The sequence below is a fragment of the Rosa chinensis genome, chromosome 7 (genome assembly GCF_002994745.2).
Source record: "Rosa chinensis cultivar Old Blush chromosome 7, RchiOBHm-V2, whole genome shotgun sequence".
NCBI lineage: Eukaryota > Viridiplantae > Streptophyta > Magnoliopsida > Rosales > Rosaceae > Rosa > Rosa chinensis.
Window position 1 is genome coordinate 67649066 of NC_037094.1, and position 19569 is coordinate 67668634.

General features: G+C 38.1%; 2 long non-coding RNA genes and 1 pseudogene across 3 annotated transcripts; 2 read left to right on the forward strand and 1 right to left on the reverse strand.

Moving 5' to 3' along the window:
- The first annotated feature begins 1280 nt into the window (after window positions 1–1280).
- On the forward strand, window positions 1281–4432 carry LOC112179060. Of its 2 annotated transcripts, XR_005803934.1 has the most exons (3): window positions 1281–1667; window positions 3402–3476; window positions 4195–4432. It is a non-coding gene; the product is annotated as an uncharacterized LOC112179060 (long non-coding RNA). The 2 variants fall into 2 exon arrangements; XR_002927628.2 differs by lacking the exons at window positions 1281–1667; window positions 3402–3476 and adding an exon at window positions 2386–2446.
- A 4493-nt stretch (window positions 4433–8925) lies between these two features.
- On the reverse strand, window positions 8926–11810 carry LOC112178835 (annotated as a pseudogene).
- A 3281-nt stretch (window positions 11811–15091) lies between these two features.
- Window positions 15092–17637, forward strand: LOC112180101. The gene is made up of 3 exons (XR_002928071.2): window positions 15092–15497; window positions 15972–16048; window positions 17332–17637. It is a non-coding gene; the product is annotated as an uncharacterized LOC112180101 (long non-coding RNA).
- The last annotated feature ends 1932 nt before the right edge of the window (window positions 17638–19569 follow it).

Consider the following 19569-nt stretch of genomic DNA (forward strand, 5'->3'; position numbering starts at 1 on the left):
TCATAATAAGCAAGTACTAGAACTCATTGTGCCTACACTACACAATTTTAAAACTTATATCAATTTAAAGTGGGAGTAGGACAACTAAATACACAATGCAAATCATAAATAAAACTACATGTCATCAAAGAAATCTAAAAAAAAAAAAAAAATAGAGTATAGACAAAAAAGAAAACTAATAATGTTGGAGTAATATCATGCATTACATATAATCTAGTTGATAACAATAGTCGGTCCATGATGTGATAAAGATACAAGTGAAAGAAAATTGATCCAGCATGCTACATATCTACCAAGAAACCAATTTAATCGCCTCCCAATTTCATAGTTCATTATTGTAAGTTAACAAAGCTCACAACTAAAATAGAGTCTTAGACCTCCTCTACTCAAAGAGCAAATCTCTCTTACTTATGTCTTTCTATTTTTCATGTAAAAGCCAAACTATACCAAAATGTACGAATCCAATAGATGGTAGATTTGCAGGTGATAAAATATCCAATTGACTCAAGCTAGATGGTAGATTTGGTCTTATAGTACTGGAAATTTATGAATCAAGATGCAAATGGCTACAACTCATATAAATTAACAATCCATTTCGCTTACCCAGTTACCCCCAAATAACTTCTCAAACATTGAAAACAAAAAAACACATTACGAAATACAAATCAAACATTGAAATGAAACCATCCAAAGAAAACATCAAAAGTTGAGAGAAAATTCATACCTTACACTCCTCGTCTTCAAATCAAAATACAACTATCCAACTCTCTTCAAATCGAATTTCTTTCTTGCTCCAATTCTGCAAATAGCCTCCTTTAAAACCAAATTCTTGAGAAAACTTATGGGCTCTTCATAATTTGATCAAATTTTCGAGCAAGGTATTGGGATTGGCGGCTTTGAGTGAAGGAGTCGGGGAGGACACTCTGTAATACCCGCAAATTTCATTTTCGTCTCGTAGAATTGTGCGAATTGATTAAAGTGCTTTTGCACGAATATTGCTCGAAATAATTCATCTTTTTGAATTATCGAAGTTCGAAAATATTCGTTTTAACAAAAAGCTCGAAACTATTCGATTCAAGAAAAATCGACTTTTATACTTACGGATTTTGGGAAAACTTCTTTCATGAAAGTTGTAGAGCTCGTTGATACGATCGCGCGCATATGCGGAACGCAAAAGTCGGAGCTCGTATGAATTAGTTACGATTTTTCGAAGAAAATTGCAATTTAGTATAAAAGCTTCCAAAATTGGAAACTTCAAAAAAATATTCAGTTTCCAAAACTGGAAACCCGAAGCCTGCTGCTGCAGAAACGGCCGGAAATCGCATTTTCCTTCTCCAGGCGATATCTCCCTCCTCAGGCGAGCGTTTGAAGTGAAACCAAGCCCAGACCAGTTCGCCACCTCCCCATGAGTCGACCGGTGGCCTCCTTTCCTCCCCTCACGGTGGCTACGCGGCGGTAGAGCTCGGTTCCGATTTGAGTTCAATTTTGAGTCAACGCCGATATCTCTAGTTCTAGATGACCAATCTTCGAGATTCTTGGACTGATGAACTCAGATTGAAGTTATGAACAAGTTTCATGAAGGGATCGAAGCGAGTTGTGGAAGTTTTTACGTTGAACGGAGCCTATGCCGAATTCTGGAAAATTTCCGGCGACACCGTGTGTTCTAGGTAACTTTTCGACCACTTCCGATCATTTTCAGACTTTGTGCTAGTTAGGAAAGTGGTTGGGCTTGATGAGACGAAGAGGAACAGCCTGGCCCCGACACCATTGGCGGTGGTCGGCAGCGGCTCTGCCTCTAAATCCGGCGGCCTTTTCCGGCCACGTCTGGGAGTCAAAAATGTGATTTCTTTACATTTTTAGATTCTACATTTCAATACGATCATTTTGATATATTATACGCATTTTTTGGATATCGTATGATTTAGTTATGAATTTTACGATTTCGATTGATTTCGATCGTTCAATTAATGTTTTTTGAAGATCAGACCTTCCGATGGACTTGTTGTTTTGATATGTTGATCGTATGACTGTCCCGGTGACCTTGTGTAGTCATGGGCGAAGATCCGACCGTTGGATCTTTGTATAATTACAAAACAGTGTTTAGGAAGGTGATTAGTGAGAATCCAATCGTCGGATTTTCATAAAATTATATGGAGATGTTTATAAGGACGATTCAGGAAGATCCGACCGTTGGATCTTCGTGCTAATTTTGGAGGATGATCCTAAGGCCGATCTGTGAGGATCCGACAGTTGGATCATCGTATAAATTCGATCTGACCGTTGGATCGTTGTATAAATTCGATCCGACCGTTAGATCGTCGATTAATTATGTTTTTGAGTTGTTGGCTAAGTTAAGATCGTATTGGATTAAGTGATCAATGGATCGATTTGACGGACGATGGTGAATCGTGGATTGAGCTGCTAAGAAGACGCAGCGGGATTAGAGGTGAGTAAACCTCACATGGTTCATATTACGAACCGAGTTCTTTTAATTATTTTAATTCCTGCGGTAATTGCTTGAAATTATTTATTGAATAAATATTTGTTTTAAATCACATGGACTTGATCAACTACGGTCCATAGGTAAGTAAAATGTTTTAATTATATAAAATGAATTTCACGATTTTCTTGTGTGAACTATAGTTGGTATTAGTGGTCACTCCTGAGTGGGTGATTACGTATATATATAATTACGTGATTATATACGAATTGGTGTGACATTGAAGAGTGTGATTTATTGATGATTTATTTATACGGAATAAATTGTGAATTACCATATTTATACGTGATGATTATGATTGATGAATTCTTGTTGATATTTATGATTTATATTGGAGAATGTATAGAGTGAGAATGTAGGGTTCTGAGGACGGGGATGTCCGAAGTTCGACGGTTAAGGATAACCGCAGTGTTTGTGTTCTGAGGACGGGGATGTCCGAAGTTCGACGGTTAAGGATAACCGTAGTGTTTGTGTTCTGAGGACGGGGATGTCCGAAGTTCGACGGTTAACTAAATTTTAGTATGTTGAAGATCAGACCATCGGTTTTACTTCAAATTTTAGTATGTTGATCGTATGATTATTCCGATCACATTGTGAGGTCACGGGCGAAGATCCGACCGTAGGATCTTCGTATAATTGTGTATAAATGTGAAATAGTGATTTGGAAGGCGATTTGTGAGAATCCGACCGTCGGATTTTCATATAAATATGTGGAGATGTTAGTAAGGACGATTCAGGAAGATTCGACCGTTGGATCTTCTTGGTAATTTTGGAGGATGATCCTAAAGGCGATCCGTGAGGATCCGACCGTTAGATCATCATTTAAATTCGATCCGACCGTTGGATCGTCGTTTATTTATGTTTTTGAGTTGTTGGCTAAGTTGAGATCATATTGGATTAGGTGATCATTGGATGGATTTGACGGACGATGGTGATTTGTTGTTGATACTGCTAAGAAGACGCAGCGGGATTAGAGGTGAGTAAACCGCACATGGTTCATTCACGAACCGAAGTTCTAAATATTTATATCTAATTTTATGATATTTTAACTGATATTAATAGGCATTCCTGCGTGAATGTTTATGTACATATTCTATTTACGTGAAAAATATATATGTATTGTTGGATTTTGTGAGGAAACTATATATTGAGTGAGGTGTCAAGTTTATTTGCTTAAGAAACAATAAACTGTTGATGAGCGGAGTTGTATTGATCTGTGGAGATCAATAGGTCACAGGGGTGACCATGGCATCTATTAGTGAATCACGCTCTCGTACCGGGTTGGTGGTTATTAATAGCATTATATCGTGAATCACGCTCTCGCGCCGGGCTGGTGGTTACGATCAGTTAGAGCTCTAGTCTGTTGCCAAATGTTGAGTGATTTTGAGTGAAATTGAGAGTAACTCATATGTGGCTATACATATATGAGAGTGAGAAAGTGAGGTGGTTTTGGGGTAATCTTATGAAGGAAATTGAGAGTAACTTATAAGTGTCTATATATATATATGAGAGTGAGAAAGTGACGTGGTTTTGGGGTGGTCTTGTGATTTTGATATTTCTACAATTTCAATGCTTGTGTTGAAATTGTTAATAATAAAATGTGCAATCCCTTTCGTTTACTCATACGAGCTTTAAAGCTTACCGGGTTTTGTTTGGTTGCAATTCCCGGTGCACTATTAAATTAAATGGTGTAGCGGGATTATCCTACAGGGCAGGAAAATCAGGAAGAGGATCGAGCTGTGTAGAGTAGCTGCTAGAGATACTCTGATTATTTGTTGTGAGGTGTGTTATGCTCATTTAGAGCTTTACAATTTTACTATGTGAGAGTGAATTGTAATAATGAAACTCGAGCTTTTCGAGATTTTATTTTGAGTGGTTTTAATTCATGTTTCGAATTTTGAATTTGTTATTCTTAAAATTCGGGGCGTGACAGCCTACAAAGCATATTGTGAAGCAAGAGAAGCTCACTATGTGGAACAAGAAGATCAAGAAGATGATCTAGAGTGACGGGTTGATGACTACAAATCTGGCTGGGATCAATAAATCGTCAATTCTATTTATGTCTTTATTTTTTCCAAGATATGTAATAGGCAATTGCCATATATTTTTGTAGTAAATGCCAATGGTTTAGTCTTTCTTCAAAGTAGGCTCACCCAAAGTAAGTGTGATGTCTAGAAAGGTTCTGAGATTAGTGGTACTTAAGCGAGCCTTGCTCCACCGACATCTCTCTACTCACCTGGTCACATTTATTTTGGAATTACCGAAAGAAGTTAGATGACTACCATTGTTTTGCATTAGCTAGCATTTTGGATTAGATTTTCTTTGGTCAAAGAGACAATGATGTAACTCTGTTAGCTTATGAATAAAATTTCGAGTTCTTCTCATGATGATACCATTTTGATTCTGAGCATATTAGTTTTGTGACTACGATGGCTGGGTCATCAGTATTAATTCAAGGACATGGAATAGCCCAAGTTCTACTTGCCAAATGACACCTTGATTACTGTCACAGAAACTCTCTACGATCCTAAGGCAAATCACACCTATGAATAGCCAACGGATTTCATGCGAAAACGCATGTAGAGAACAAAAATGAGTTCCTTTGCAATGCCTCTAATGATTGCAAACAAAGGCGCATTTTAGAGAAGTTTATGTGTCTCTCTAGTGGACTCTATGTCACTATTCGAGCTATTAAATCCAATGAAGTTATGAGAGAAGATCTCTTAGATTTAGACACATATTGGCTTTGTCATGACATGATAGATCATCCTAGTCATGATATGATGATCCGTCTACAAAAGAATTCACACAGACATCCATTCTCTCTAGCGAAATGAAGCATGAATCAAAGGTTGATTCTTGGACTAAGTGTGACCACCGCCGCTACCTCTGGCACCGCCGCCGTCCACCACCAACCTAGGGCTGGCACAGTCCCTATCCATGACACCATGGATGGCGTCCATCATGGTGATGGCGCCCCAGGTGATGCTGCAATCACCAACTTGCTTTAAATAGCGTTTCAGACGCTCAAGCCCAACCAAAATCCTCATTGGTTGCTTCTAATGCCTCTCGCTCGTTTTACAAAGCCTGTTCCTTAGGGAAATTAGGATTGAGACCGTCTTATGAAAATGATATAAAAATACTCATTATGTTCTTACATAGAATCCGTAGGAATTCTGTGGACTAAGTTCAACCAACTTGCGGACGTGTAAATATCTCATGATGTTGGTTGACATGCAAACACACTGATCACGTGTTGTGCCACTGTTCACCTGTAAAAGCTGCTTATTCTACGCTCCTAGCACATACCATATAACAACGGGCTCACTCCCTGAATCATCCTATTCAGTCAGTTGGACTTGACATTGCTAGAGAGTTTACATCGAAGACTTTCGATGGATATTGCATTGGGACTAATGTTGGACATCATATTCCCATGAGCACACCCAATTGGTCTAGCGGAAACGACTACGATGGTAGTCCGGACATTGGTAATGTGCACCAATCTCCTTATATCCTCCTGGGGTGATGCAATATCGCATGCAGCTATGCTAATTCGTCTACGACCTACCGCCACTCAATGTATCTCTGCGTTACAGCTAGTGACTGGGTACAAGTATTTTGTACTTACACACATTTGAGTGAGCCATTTATGTGCCAATTACGCCGCCACAGCGCTCTATGATAGGTCCTCACAGACGTATGGGCCACTACGTTGGATTTGAGACTCCAACAATCGTCCGCCACTTCATGCCTTTGCTAGGCGATCTCCTTACCGCTAGATCTGCGGATGTCACTTTGATGAGACAGTCTTCCCGTTGTTAGGGGGAGATAAGAACACAGATGTTCAGCAGGAATGACATAAATTGTCGTGGTCTATCCCCACTATGTCTCATCTCGATCCTCGTTAAAGTGACGAGATCACACAAATATGCTGCAAACATGCCTGCAAGGATGGACGTTCCTACGAGAGGACGTAGCGCCACCCTACATGGAGGTAGGCATGGCGCCAACGCCAAAGAGAGTGGCACTCTCGCGTTATAGGCCATGGCCCCAACTAGGATGCGTGGGAGGCCCGTGAGTTCGAATGATACTTTGGCACATTTCAATCATTTGATCATCAAGACTCAAAATCCGTCTTATGAGAACCTTCCGGGTTATGGTTATCGTTGGGGGACGCCTCAATGTTAGAACCTATTCATGAGAATATAGAGCTCTATGAAAATTACACTAGTGTACATGAGACGTGGGATAGAAACTCCATCATAATTGATGATGTAGTTGCGCATTTCGTTGCGCATGAGTTTGTTGAGTCCGATGATATCGAACCACGCTCTGTTGATGAATGAATGCCAAAGTAGAGAGATTTGGCCTAAATGGAAAGATGCGATCCAGGTTAAGATGGATTCTCTAATGAAAATGAAGGTTTTCGAGCTAGTGATGCCAACACCTCCTAACATAAAACCTATTGACTATTGGGTCTTTGCTAGAAAGCGTGATGAGAAAAAAGAGATGGCAATCTCACCTTATGGCGCAAGGTTTCTCACAAAACGCCCTGGAATCGACTACGATGAGACATATTCTCTTGTAATGGATGTCATTGCACTTCACTACCCTGCCAGTTTGGTAGTTTCTGAATAACTGATTATGCAGCTTACAAATGTAGTCACTACGTATCTCTATGGGGATCTAGATATGGAATATACATGAAGGTTCATGGTGGACTTCATTTACCCAAGTCAAGTGGCTCTAGACCACGAAGCGCGTTTACAAACAAGTTAAAACGCTCACTAAAGTGACTACTTGATTTGGAAGGGATATGCTCGCGTGTTTCCATAACAAGTTTCGGATTCTATCACTGTTCATGTTGGACATGATCTTCATTGGAAGCCCTTAAAGAGTTAAGGGAAACCGCTGAACACTTGAAATCAGAGTTTGAGATGAAGGATTTTGAGAGAACACGATTATGTCTCAGTTTGGAACTTGAGCATCGTGTTGATAGATGCTTAGGCATTTTGACAAGATCAAACCTTCAAGCACCCCTATGATCGTTAGTAGTTTTGATCCTGAAAATGATCCTCTTCGTCTGCTCTTCGTCTGAAGGATGATGACGAAGATGTGCTAGAGACAAAAGTGTCTTACATGAGTACAATAAGTGCATTATTATACTTACCCCAATGCACAAGACCGAACATCTCATATGTTGTGAACTTGTTAGCTAGATATAGCTTTGCGCCAACACGACGCCATTGGATTGGTGTAAAAAATATCTTTCAGTACTTGAGATGTACGATTGATATGGGCTTGTTCTATCCCTACAGAGAGATGATGGAATCAGACCCATCACACCACCAGGATCGCCGCCAACACTTGACTGCTTCCTCTATCCCCATCCCAAAATGACATGTGTTTTGGAAGGTTTTGCTGATGTTGGGTATCTCTCTGACCCACACAAAGGTCATTCCCAAAATGGTTAAGTGTTCACCATGGGTAAAGACCGTGATATCTTGGAGGTCTACAGAAATAGACCCTAGTCGCTATATCTTTGAACAATACAGAGATTATTGCTCTTCACAAAGTGGTTCGTGAATGTTTATGGATTGGATCCATAATTACGCATGTTCGAACAATTGTGATTTGAGGTCTACCACAGATGAGCCTACGAGCATTTAGGATAATGCTTTCCATTTTGAACAAATGAAGCAAGGCTACATCAAAAGCGACAACACCAAGCATAATCAGCAACAACAGACTTTCCTCAAGATCAAAGTGAACTAGGTTCGATCTAAGGACAGTGTGGCAGACTTGCTCACTAAGTCATTGCCTAAATTCCACTTTCGAGAAATATGTTGGTAGCATCGTTTGCGGAAGTTATCCGAACTCCAATGACCGTAGTCGTCAGGGGGAGATGCAGACATCAGGGGGAGGTGTCTACATGTATGGTCTCGAAACGTGAAGGGTGTGTTGTGCTTTTTTTCCCATTCGACCGAGGTTATTTTTGTCCCACTGGGTTTTTGTTACTCGGCAAGATTTTTAATGAGGCAACGAGAGAACCACCACATTTGGGCGACACAAGGGGGAGTGTTCAAGTAAATCCAGAATATATATGTGTCTGGTCCAAACTCAAGGTTACTTGCTCTAGTTGAAATAGGGTTTATATTAGAGATATTCTCGGAGAATCTTAGGAGATATCTAATCAATGTACGATTATGTTTCCATGTACAACTCTATTTTTATGCTTGTAATCCTCTATATAAAGAGGCCCCTATTACCATTGAAAGCACGATTCAATTCTCTCCCAATTCAGTTTTCCTTAAACATCCATTTAATTTTTTGAAAAAGAAACTTCCTAAAAATCATTTTACTTTTAGGGTTTTGGAATTAACAAATTTTTCTAGAAGCAAAATCCCTTCACGACAGAAAAATAGCTTTATTTCTATCATTTGATCTCAATTATCATCTAGTATGAATGAAACATATAGTCTGCTACAAATTAAAGACACCTAAAATGTGTGTAATAGTTTCGTAACTTCAACAATAAGCCAGCCACTGCCAATATGAGGATATATATATAGTGTATACTCCTGCAGCCTAATATTTTGCTCTTAATCAACACCATGGGAAGGCAATTGGTTTTGAGTTACATCAATTATTTGTGGCTTGTCACTAGTAACAACAATATTCTCATCACCATGTTCATACTCTTTGAAGCATGCAATCCTTCCCAGTTCTTCAACTTCCTCAATCACATTGTCAAGCTTTGCCACTGTCTCCACCAGCAAAGCAGCAAAGGCAGCAAAAGGAAGTGCTTCTGAGAACTCGAGGCTAGTTATTGCGATTTTGCTCAACTGTGGCCGCAGGAACTTCCTCTCGGAAGACTCCCTCTTGGATTTCCATTCCATCAATGCAGAGCTGTCGGTTTTCACACTTGACAAAGAAACTCCTCCTCCCCCTGACGAGTACTTTGCGTGCTTTTGGGATGTGGCATGTGCAGCTGCTAAAGCAAGCATGTTGGTAGCCTGGTTGCTGTTTGCGCCTAGGAAAAGTCTCGGTTGTGACTTTATGGCGGTGTTGAGGTCTTGTAAGGCTTCATGGAGATGATCAGAGAGTATTTCGGGGGAGCAATGGCGACGATTCCTAACGCTGTTGGCCAGTTCCTTTAGTCCTTTTGATACTTCTCCTGCAAGCCTAATGCAGGGGTCCTTGAATAGACCTCTAACAGATCTTGGGGTCTGCAAAAGAAATTTAACCTCTTATTTATATTGAATATGACTGTTGAAAATATAGATTTCACATAGGTAATTGTAGAACTAGAAGTTACATGACAAGATATAAGTTCTCGGCCCTCTCCACCCGTGCCTTAGTTCACTTCTCTAGCTTTAACCAAAAAATGAAATAAGCCTAAATGAGATTCCCTTTTTTGTAGCTGTGCATGTGAAACTCTTTTCCAATATCTGTGATCTGTCACGGTCACAGCAAGCAGTATGTGGAGGCTTATTTCTATACAAATAAAAGTGATAATCAAGGATATTCATGTTCATTATGAACTAATTATTGTGTTTTCTAGCATATAATTATTAAGTCAATAATTAACCAACAAAAAACACTAACCAGGACAGGAGTTTAAGAATCATTTTTGGGGCATTACCATATACATACCACAAATATATATATTATTCTAGTTGCAGTAAGTTTGTTTAAGTCCTAAATGGATAGGTTTGTGTACTTACCTGAATTTCAGTTCGTAGACATCCATGTAGAGCTACAATAGTGTACCCGAAATGGCGAAGAACATTTCCCAATTTGACATATTGCTGCCATGGAAATCTGTAACAGTGCCTTGAGTGCCTTGGTTCCCAACTTGCATGTAAGGCCTGCTCATATCACCAAAAATATGAAGTTTCATATAACAAAATTAATGAAACCAATGACTTCAAACAAACTAAAGTACCTACCATGGTTTCATCAAAAGATTTTGAGTCCAAAACAGCCTTATAACCTTCATATATTGGATCCTCAGTTGATTTGTCTTGGTTTGCTTCTATTTGATCTTGTTCACTGAAGTACTCATTCACACAAGCTACAAATCCATAAATTACTAATTACTTTGTGCGCTAGTTATATATTGACATAAAATTATATAGTGATATTATAATATATAATAAGCAATTATACCTTCAATAGATCTAGCTAGGCCTTCAAGCTTGAAGACAGTGGAACTATGTAGCTCTTCTCCTGACCAATTTGGAAATACCAGAAGACTCATAAGGAGGCAGACACCACAGCCTATAGCGATGGTGAAGAAGCGATCATGAGCGATTTTCATGACATTGTCAACACGGTAGCTTGACACAGTTATCAGATTGAAGGTCAAGAGAAATATGACAACTCCATAATCATAGTTCTTCCTAATATAAGGAATGAACCTGATATATATATGTTGCTGCAGCTCCTGTAGCCAAATCAAAAAATAATGCAAATGATCGATCATATTTGAAATTACATTGAAAGTCTTAGTTGGTTTTTATTTAGCATATATTAGGAAATGTTACTAACTAACATCAGCTTACCTATCAGGAAAACTGCAGCTCCAATGAAAACTGCACGAAATATGTGACCAGATTCAGTTGCAATATACTCAATGAAAAATGCCAAAGATCCAGCTAACAGTGTCCCCAATCCTCTGTTGAGTCCTTTGCATAAAGTTGCCCCTACATATTTTCAAACAACAGTAAAATCTTCAGTGATCATATATTGGCTGTGTTCATGATCATATGTCTCAAATAAACAATTTATGCTCAGTTTAGAAAAAATAATTATCAATTAACCTGCAGTGAACTCTAGCACAACAACAACAGTCATGACAGCCCAAATGGCATTCTGTCCAATCCCAGTGAAGAGTGGCTGCAACAGATACAACAATGAGACCAGTGTCAAAGCCAGACCAACTTTCACAGCATGGATCGCTCTTCTTGGATCATCTCTTCCCACTTTCCACAAGGTCCTCCAAATAGAAACCGGGTATTTTTTCATCTTGTCAACAAGAATTCGCATACTCTTCTCTCCAATGATGCCTTTGCTTTTCCCACAATCCATGTTGCTGTTCATTTCCATATCCATGCCTGCATGAACTTTGGGAAACATAGAGCTGGGAAAATCCCCAAAAAAATATGAGAAGGAAAAACAAAGTAGAATGGTTGTAGAAATTCTGTACAGAAGTATGAATAATATGGAATGGTGATTATTAATGTGTTGGGTGGCTGGCTGGGGAGTCTTTGTGGTATTGAGCAGAGAACTCCAAGTTTGTGTGAAATAAGTTAGTGTTGCTTTATAGGGAGGAGATCTAGAAAGTGAGAAATAATGGTGAGTCCTCACTTGCTACCCTCACGTGTAAAAGTGAACACAAATTGATGGAGGGTGTGCTTTCGTAAGTGCCAAGAGTCAATACAATGAAGAAAACTGATTTCGTTAGAACTGTCTTATTTACTTCCTACTTCCTAGACCATGAATAGAGGTTACCATAATCTACAAGTGAACACGTGATAGGAGGAGGCAGGGTAGGTAGTATTTAGTATTTACTACTTTAATCAAAGATCAATTAGAACTTGTTTTCTAATTCTTGGTTCAGTTTGGTTGTCAGTTTACACAATGAATGGCTAGAAATGATACAGAAAAAAGTGATTCACTTATCCCTAATTTTATTCCGATTTCAGTTTAGTCATTGTATTGGAAATTTTGTGATTTTAGTCCTCATGTTTAATAACGCTTGCAATCTAACTCCATTTCATCAATCTAGCATCCAGGTGATGGAATGTATTATAAGTACATACAGATGACTTGTATAACTAGTGTTGGGGTTGTGGGGCTCGATGTAAAGCCAATATGTGAACAAAACTGACATGGTTAAGATACGCAACGACATATGGAATATAACTTAGACCTTTAAAAATAAAAATTCACACCTCTTCTTGCCAAATGTGACTAAGTAGAGACAATATTGATAGTAAGCCATGCAGGTTCCGTTGCACCATGATCGGTAACCGAGTTGAAGGTTTGGCTTATTCAATGTGGAGTCCCGCGAATGGTCAAGGTGACTAACTGGAAGATGCTATAGGTGGAGCCTACTCGAAGCAAAATTCCGAGCAAGGTTTACAGAGCTAAAATTGGAAGAAAAAAAAATGCATTAAGTACCGTCTCGACTTCCATCCAAGTGAACCAAAAACTGTTTAGCCGATTCTAACAAACAAACTTAATTTGTTTTCCTCCAAGCAACTGGTCGTAGATCTTCTGGACCAGACTAATTACCGATGTTAACATGCAAGAAAAATTAGGCTTTGGGGTCAACCGTGCACGGCGAGGGAGTTGACCAGAGACCACGTACAGAAAAGGGAAACAAAGGTATAGATGAGAGCATTAAAAGGTGCAGCTAGCAGCAGCAGTACGTACTGTTCAAGATCACGGACTGTATGACTTGCTACACACAGAGAGCCAACCAATTCAGTAATGACTTGAAATATCGAAAACTTGCTCCAAAAGGAAGTAAAGCTAGCTTTTTGATTGAGTATATTGTTAACCTAACATTATGAATTATGATGGAAGCACCTCGTTTGCATATGCAATGATGCTTCATATGCATAGCTGTTGTACTCAAAACAGCTGGGAGCTAGCAGCTTGATTTTTCTTGTGTGTATGTCAACACCTCTCGTGCATTTTGAGGAGCTACAAACTCCACCATCACTAAGTCCAATGGCAAACTGATTAGGTTCAGATGGATGAGCTGCAACTGCAGCTGGGTATACCATTCTGTTGTCCAATAATAGAATATCAGTGATCAGATGGCGAAGTCAATAGTTTATATGCATTTGTGCGTGTGTGTATACTTGGCACTTTCGAGTGTTTTTAAGGCATCATATTCTTTGCCACCATCACTTTGAAATTGTTGTAAGGGAACAAAAAATTGTGTTTTGATGTAAGAAAGGAAATCCTTGAAGTGGTTAATAACCTTAGATTTATGCTTCATAAAATATATCAAACTAAAATGAAAGTAATCATCGGTAAACAAAACATAATATCGATAACCAGAAACAGAAGGAGTGTGAGATTGCCATACATCAGAATGAACAAGACCAAAAGGAGAATGCGCACTAATGTCATGAGAGATGTGAAAAGTAAGTTGAGTAGATTTACCGGCCTAAAGCACAACCTTTGCAAAAAGATTTCTAAATTTTAAACTTTGAACTTAAGAAGTTATTGGTGCCTATAAAAAGGACATGACTTTAGTAGACGAATGACATAATCTACTATGTCATAATGATGAAGATTGGAGAGAAACAGACAGAGCATGAAGACTAGAGGGAAGAGAGGGTAATTTTTAAGGACCATTTCAACAAAGACCTTGGAATAGGAGAGAGCCATTTAATCGACAAATTGTAGAAATTATGGGAATCAAAAGCACAAAAGAACATTGTTATCAAAACAAAGTTGTACAATAGTCAATAGATTTGTATGCATAGAAGGGATAACGTAGACATTGTTTAACCTATCTAAGTTGGAGGAAAGTGTCATGTTACCTGTATAGAAGATTGGCATATGCAAGCCATTGTCAAGGAGAACGAAGTCAGGATCGATGTAAGAAAAAAACTGTTGTAGAAGTCTTGTATCGCCTATCATATGAGTGGATGCACCCATGTTTAAGTAATTACAACCAGTTACATCATGAAGAGGATAGCTAAGATCAAGCAATTAGGATATACAATGAATCTGAACATATATAAAAAAATCAAAGCGCTCATGTATACCTTTGGCACTCTTGGGACTGATAAGGTCGGTTATTTAGTTATGTGGAACCAAGTCATCATGTAACTTTATTCTATATCACACGTTCTTCGAGTCATTTATCTAGAAATATCTAAGTTTGTCGTTTTTAATTAATTTTTATATTTGTTTTTGTTTTCATACTGGGCCTAATTTATTACAAATAACTTAGTCGGTTTTCAAACCTAATCCTGGTGAAGCCCCTATTTAAATAACATTTTAGGTTCTAGTTTCGTTTCCTTCTTTGAAAAAAAAAAAAACCTTGAGTTCATTGTGCTTCTACTACCCGTGAACACTGTCGAACTTAAACATGGAGGTTGCATGGTGGTCTTTCGTAGCATGATGCATAAAAAAATTTAGAAAATTTAAATAAAAGAAACCCATGCCACATTCTAACTTGTAGCTAAATATCATCCATGGAGACGAACGATAATAACAAAATCAATGTAATACCCCGAAAAATCCAAATTAAATTCCATGGATTTTTAGAATTGATTTTACGGTAATAGGAGCGAGTACGAAGCTTGGAGAAGTTGTGGAAGTAGTTCAAACGATTTTATTTTCGAAATCGAACGTTATTTAGGGGGGGCATCAAAAAGTGACTTTTTATATGTACCGAATTTGGGAAAATTTCCTTCATGAAAGTTGTAGAGCTCGTCGATACGATCTCGTGCATATGCGGAACGCAAAAATCGAAGTTCGTATGAGAAAGCTATGATCAATTGAAATTTGGGGAAATTTCTATAAATAGCAAAAAAAATCCCAGAAATTTCCAGAAAAACCCGAAAATTTCCAAAAATGGAAATTTTCTCCCCCGACCCCAATTTCGCCTCCTCACCTTCGCCGGCCGATTTCTTCCTCCTCCGGCCACCTTTTGCTTCGATTCCAAAGGGAATCCTGCTCTCCTCAGTCCCCTCTACACGTCTGTGGTGGTGATTCGTTGTGGGAAGCACCGTAGACGACGCTACAAGGCCGAGAAGTTGCACGGTGGAGCTGAAAATCGCCCAAATTCGCCGACCTTGGTTCTCCCAACTCCGGCCACCATAGCTCGAGTTCTTTGAGGGCTTTTCTAGCCCAGAAGACGTGGATGCTACCCTCAAAACCTCTTGCAGCGATTCGATCTGTGGAGATCGAATTTTGGAATTTTTGAAACTAGGGTTCTTCGGGTTTCAAACCTTGCGAGGTAAAATTCTACTTTTTGGCTCATAATCTGACTTTGGTGTAGTTATGAAAGTTTCAATTCGAGTTAAGATGAAGAACTTTCGTGTTGGGAGTTTTGTCTAATTTTGACTTTGGATGGGCGGCGGTGCCGCCACTGTGATGGTGGTTTCCGGCGACCTCCGGCCACCCCAAGGACAGTTTCTGTCCATTTTTGTGTTCTACGTGTCGATACGATCGTCTGCATATATAATTCATAATTTTTGGAGATAGCATGATTAAGTTATGAATTTTACGATTTCGATCAATTTCGATTGTTCGATTAACGATCCGTGAGGATCCGACCGTTGGATCATCATATAATTTCAATCCGACCGTTGGATCATCTTTATTTTAGAATCCGACCGTTGGATCGTCTTTATTTTAGAATCTGACCCTTAGATCGTCGTTTAAGGTTATTTCGTGTTTCGTTTACTAAGCAAAGACCATACTTGATTAGGTACTTGACGGTTTGAGTTGACGAGCGTTCGGAATATTGATATATTCGACTTTTTAGAAGACGCAGCTGGATTAGAGGTGAGTAAACCTCACATGGTTCATATTACGAACCGAATAAATTTAATTACTTTATTTTTGTGGTAATTGTGTGAAAATATTTATGGAATAAATATTTGTTTTAAATCATATGGACTTGATCAACTACGGTCCATAGGTAAGTAAAATGATTTCATTATACAAATGAATTTCACGGTTTTTATACTTGAACTATAGTTGGTATTAGTAGTCATTCCTGAGCGGATGATTACGTATATATATATTTACGTGAAATATATATGTTGATTGGCGTGTGATTAGCATGATGAAATGATTGAGAATTGATTGGATATTATTCAAGCTATTAATCTCCTATTTAATTGTTGAATAATGAAATGTTGATCATGTGATGTGAAAGCTATTTTATATGGCCAATTGTGAATATGTGGAAATTATTTTAAGAAGTAAAGATTGTCTTGAAATAATATGTCTCTTATGTGGGTGTACATATGCATATTTACAATCTAAAATTTATAAAGATTGTATGTTGTGAAATTGATTATGTCTGAAAAGTACAATTGTGAAGCCGGGTGATTACAACAACCCCGTGCTTAAGTGAATTACTGGTAAAACTGTTTTGGGTGTTATGATGACGTTAAGCCTTGGGCCCTAGTCCCTACAGATAGTGCACTATTATACTCTTAGGAAGGGTGGTACTTTGAGTATACATACTTTAGAGAGTGGCCTTGGTATGCTGTGGCTTACCTATGCTTTGGTATTATGGATCCTAGCATGTGGTATCCCGTGCTTTGGGATTATGGCCCTAGCACGTGGATCTATGATTTGATATCAGTCAACCTGGTTTTCCCGTGTTTTGGTATTATGGACCCTAACACGTGGATATGTGATTTGTTACCAGTTAATCTGAAAATTCACTAAAAAGAGAAATGTACTTATGTGAAATTGATCAAATATCTATCCATGATATATTTTGAATATGTGAAGGTGTTAGTGAAATTGATCAAATATCTATCCATGATATATTTTGAATATGTGAAGGTGTTGGTAAAAAGAAAATCAAGCATGCATTGCTTTAATGTTATTTCACATATTAATGTTGCAATATTTGTTGGTTGTGATCAAGCATGTGTTGCTCAAATGTTATTTCACATATTAATGCTGCAATATTTGTTGATTGTTTACTTGAGTTATAAAAATTGTAATTTAATCAATCAACAGTTCTTTCTTGTTTACTCACGAGCTTTGCAAAAAGCTTACCGGGTTTTGTGTTGTTGCAATCCCGGTACACTATTCAAATTGTGTAGCGGGTAATCTCACAGGTCAGGAGAATCAGGGCAGTGATCGTGCGGTTTAGAGTATTAGTGTTAGATTTACAACATTTGTTTTTGTGAGGAGAATTATACTCATTTGAGCTTACAATTTGATTTGGTGAGAGTGTGCTGTAATAAGTAGCTTGAGGATTTGGTTTATGTAATATTAAGAGGTGTAAGGTGTGGTTGTTTCTGAGAGAAAAATTCAGAACGTTATTTGTATTGTTATTAGTCATGTTCCGGATTTGAATCCTTATTTCAAAATTCGGGGTGTGACAATCAAAATCTAACTTGTTATATCGATCCTAACTCCTAAGCCTATCTCAGATAAATCTTTAACATCAAAACCAACATGCACAAATACACAAATCAAGTCACAAGAGAATGATTATTACAAAACTAGCTCTACCTTGAATGTGTGTGCATAGGCCAAATAAACTTTAAACATCTCTAGAAGACGGAGCTTGCTGTGGTCCCTTGGTGCCTCTAGGAAAGTTTAGCTTCTTTGGCTCATGCCTCAGCTTCTACAAGTTTGACTTTGGCCTCTGCAAGTTTGTCTCTACCTCTTTGGCTTCAACTACTTCAACTAATGCTAGCGCTTTTGTCGTTCTACCTATCATTGTTCTCCTCTTTCACCTAATCAAACCTTAAACGAACAAAGTGAAAATAGTTATTGAAAGGATTCACCTCAAAAGTTTTTCAATGTTTTTGCTACGCGTTTTAGAAAAACTATTTAACAAAGAACCTTGTTCTTTTCTAGAATGTAAGTCGAACTCTTTAGTTTATGTTTTAGAGACTCACGACATTGTGACTGCTCAAGCTAGAGTGTGTAGTTTTTGGTGTTACGCCTTCAGTACTGGTGTAGTCCAGTCCTCATGCATGTACGCTCAAGGTTTTCATTGTCGACATTTAGTTTATTCAGTGTGGACAGCTGATTTTGCATAATGGTGGCAGGATATGTGTCATATGTAGATGATATAATGTGTATTCCTAATTTAGGTCCCCAATTATTAAGGTTCCGAGCATAGGAGGTGTGAGTACACGCCCGATTCAAATGAGTTTGATCATTAAATGTAAAACCTGAGATTTGATCCATGGTGAAAAGGGTGAAACCCTAGTTTTAAATCAACATCCAAAGGCCAACAAAGAGAACTTTGCTTGTAAAATAAGAGATGAAAACCCAAAAACCAACAAGGCAACACAATAACTCATGTAGAAGTAAATACTTTCTAATGAAGTGAAATTGACAGAACCTAGAATGAAATAAAAAAATAATTTCACGGTTTCGACAATGCAATAAGCCTCTAATATTACATTGTTGAAGTTCTGATCATAGAAGGTGTGAGTACACGCCCAATCCGAAAGAGTTTGTTCAATAAATGTATAACCTAAGATTTGGCTCAAATGATCCACGATAAAAAGGGTTAAACTCTCCTTTCAAATCGACATATGAAGGCCAAAAAGAAATTTGCTTGCATAATTATAGATGAAAACCCAAAACCAACAAGGATACACAAATGACTCCAAATCATGTAGTAGTAAATCCTTTCCAATGAAGTGAAATCGACAGAACCCAAAATGAAAAAGAAAAAAAAAAATCTCAGAATGGCAGTTCGTCCGACGGTGTAAAGAGGCTTGCCAAAGGAGAAGCGAGAAAGAAAGAGAAGCCATTGACTTGATACATATTTATGCAAGTGTACGTATCATTGTCAATAAAGAAAAATATTATGCCTGAAATTTATCGTACTATGAGGATTAGTGGGTAACCCACAATCTTTGAATAGTCGGAAGCAGTGTCACTAAGCAAACAAAAGAAAAAAATAAAAAATAAAAATGCTAAAATAAGCCTCGACAATGCTCAACTACCAAGCCTATTCAAAGCCACTAACTTGTAGCTCAATGGTGATTTTTCAAAATGAGTCGAAGTCCATTCAATTTCATGAATTGATTTAATAATTAACCAAAAGCAAATAAAATAAAATGCGACAACTAAAATTGCAAATAAATAAAATCAAAAGATGATAAAAATGGGAATGTTAGGGTGCTAGGATGGCTTCTTCACCCAAATCATATGTGTTGAAAGCCAATCTAATGTAAATGCAAATTCCATAATTAGGCGGTACTCGTATCCAAGGCGGTTCAAGGCTCAAGGAACATAAATTATAAATTTCGGTATTAATGTGCCGTTTCAAGGGTCACTAACTCACTCTAATTGGCATAAAGGTCGGGAAT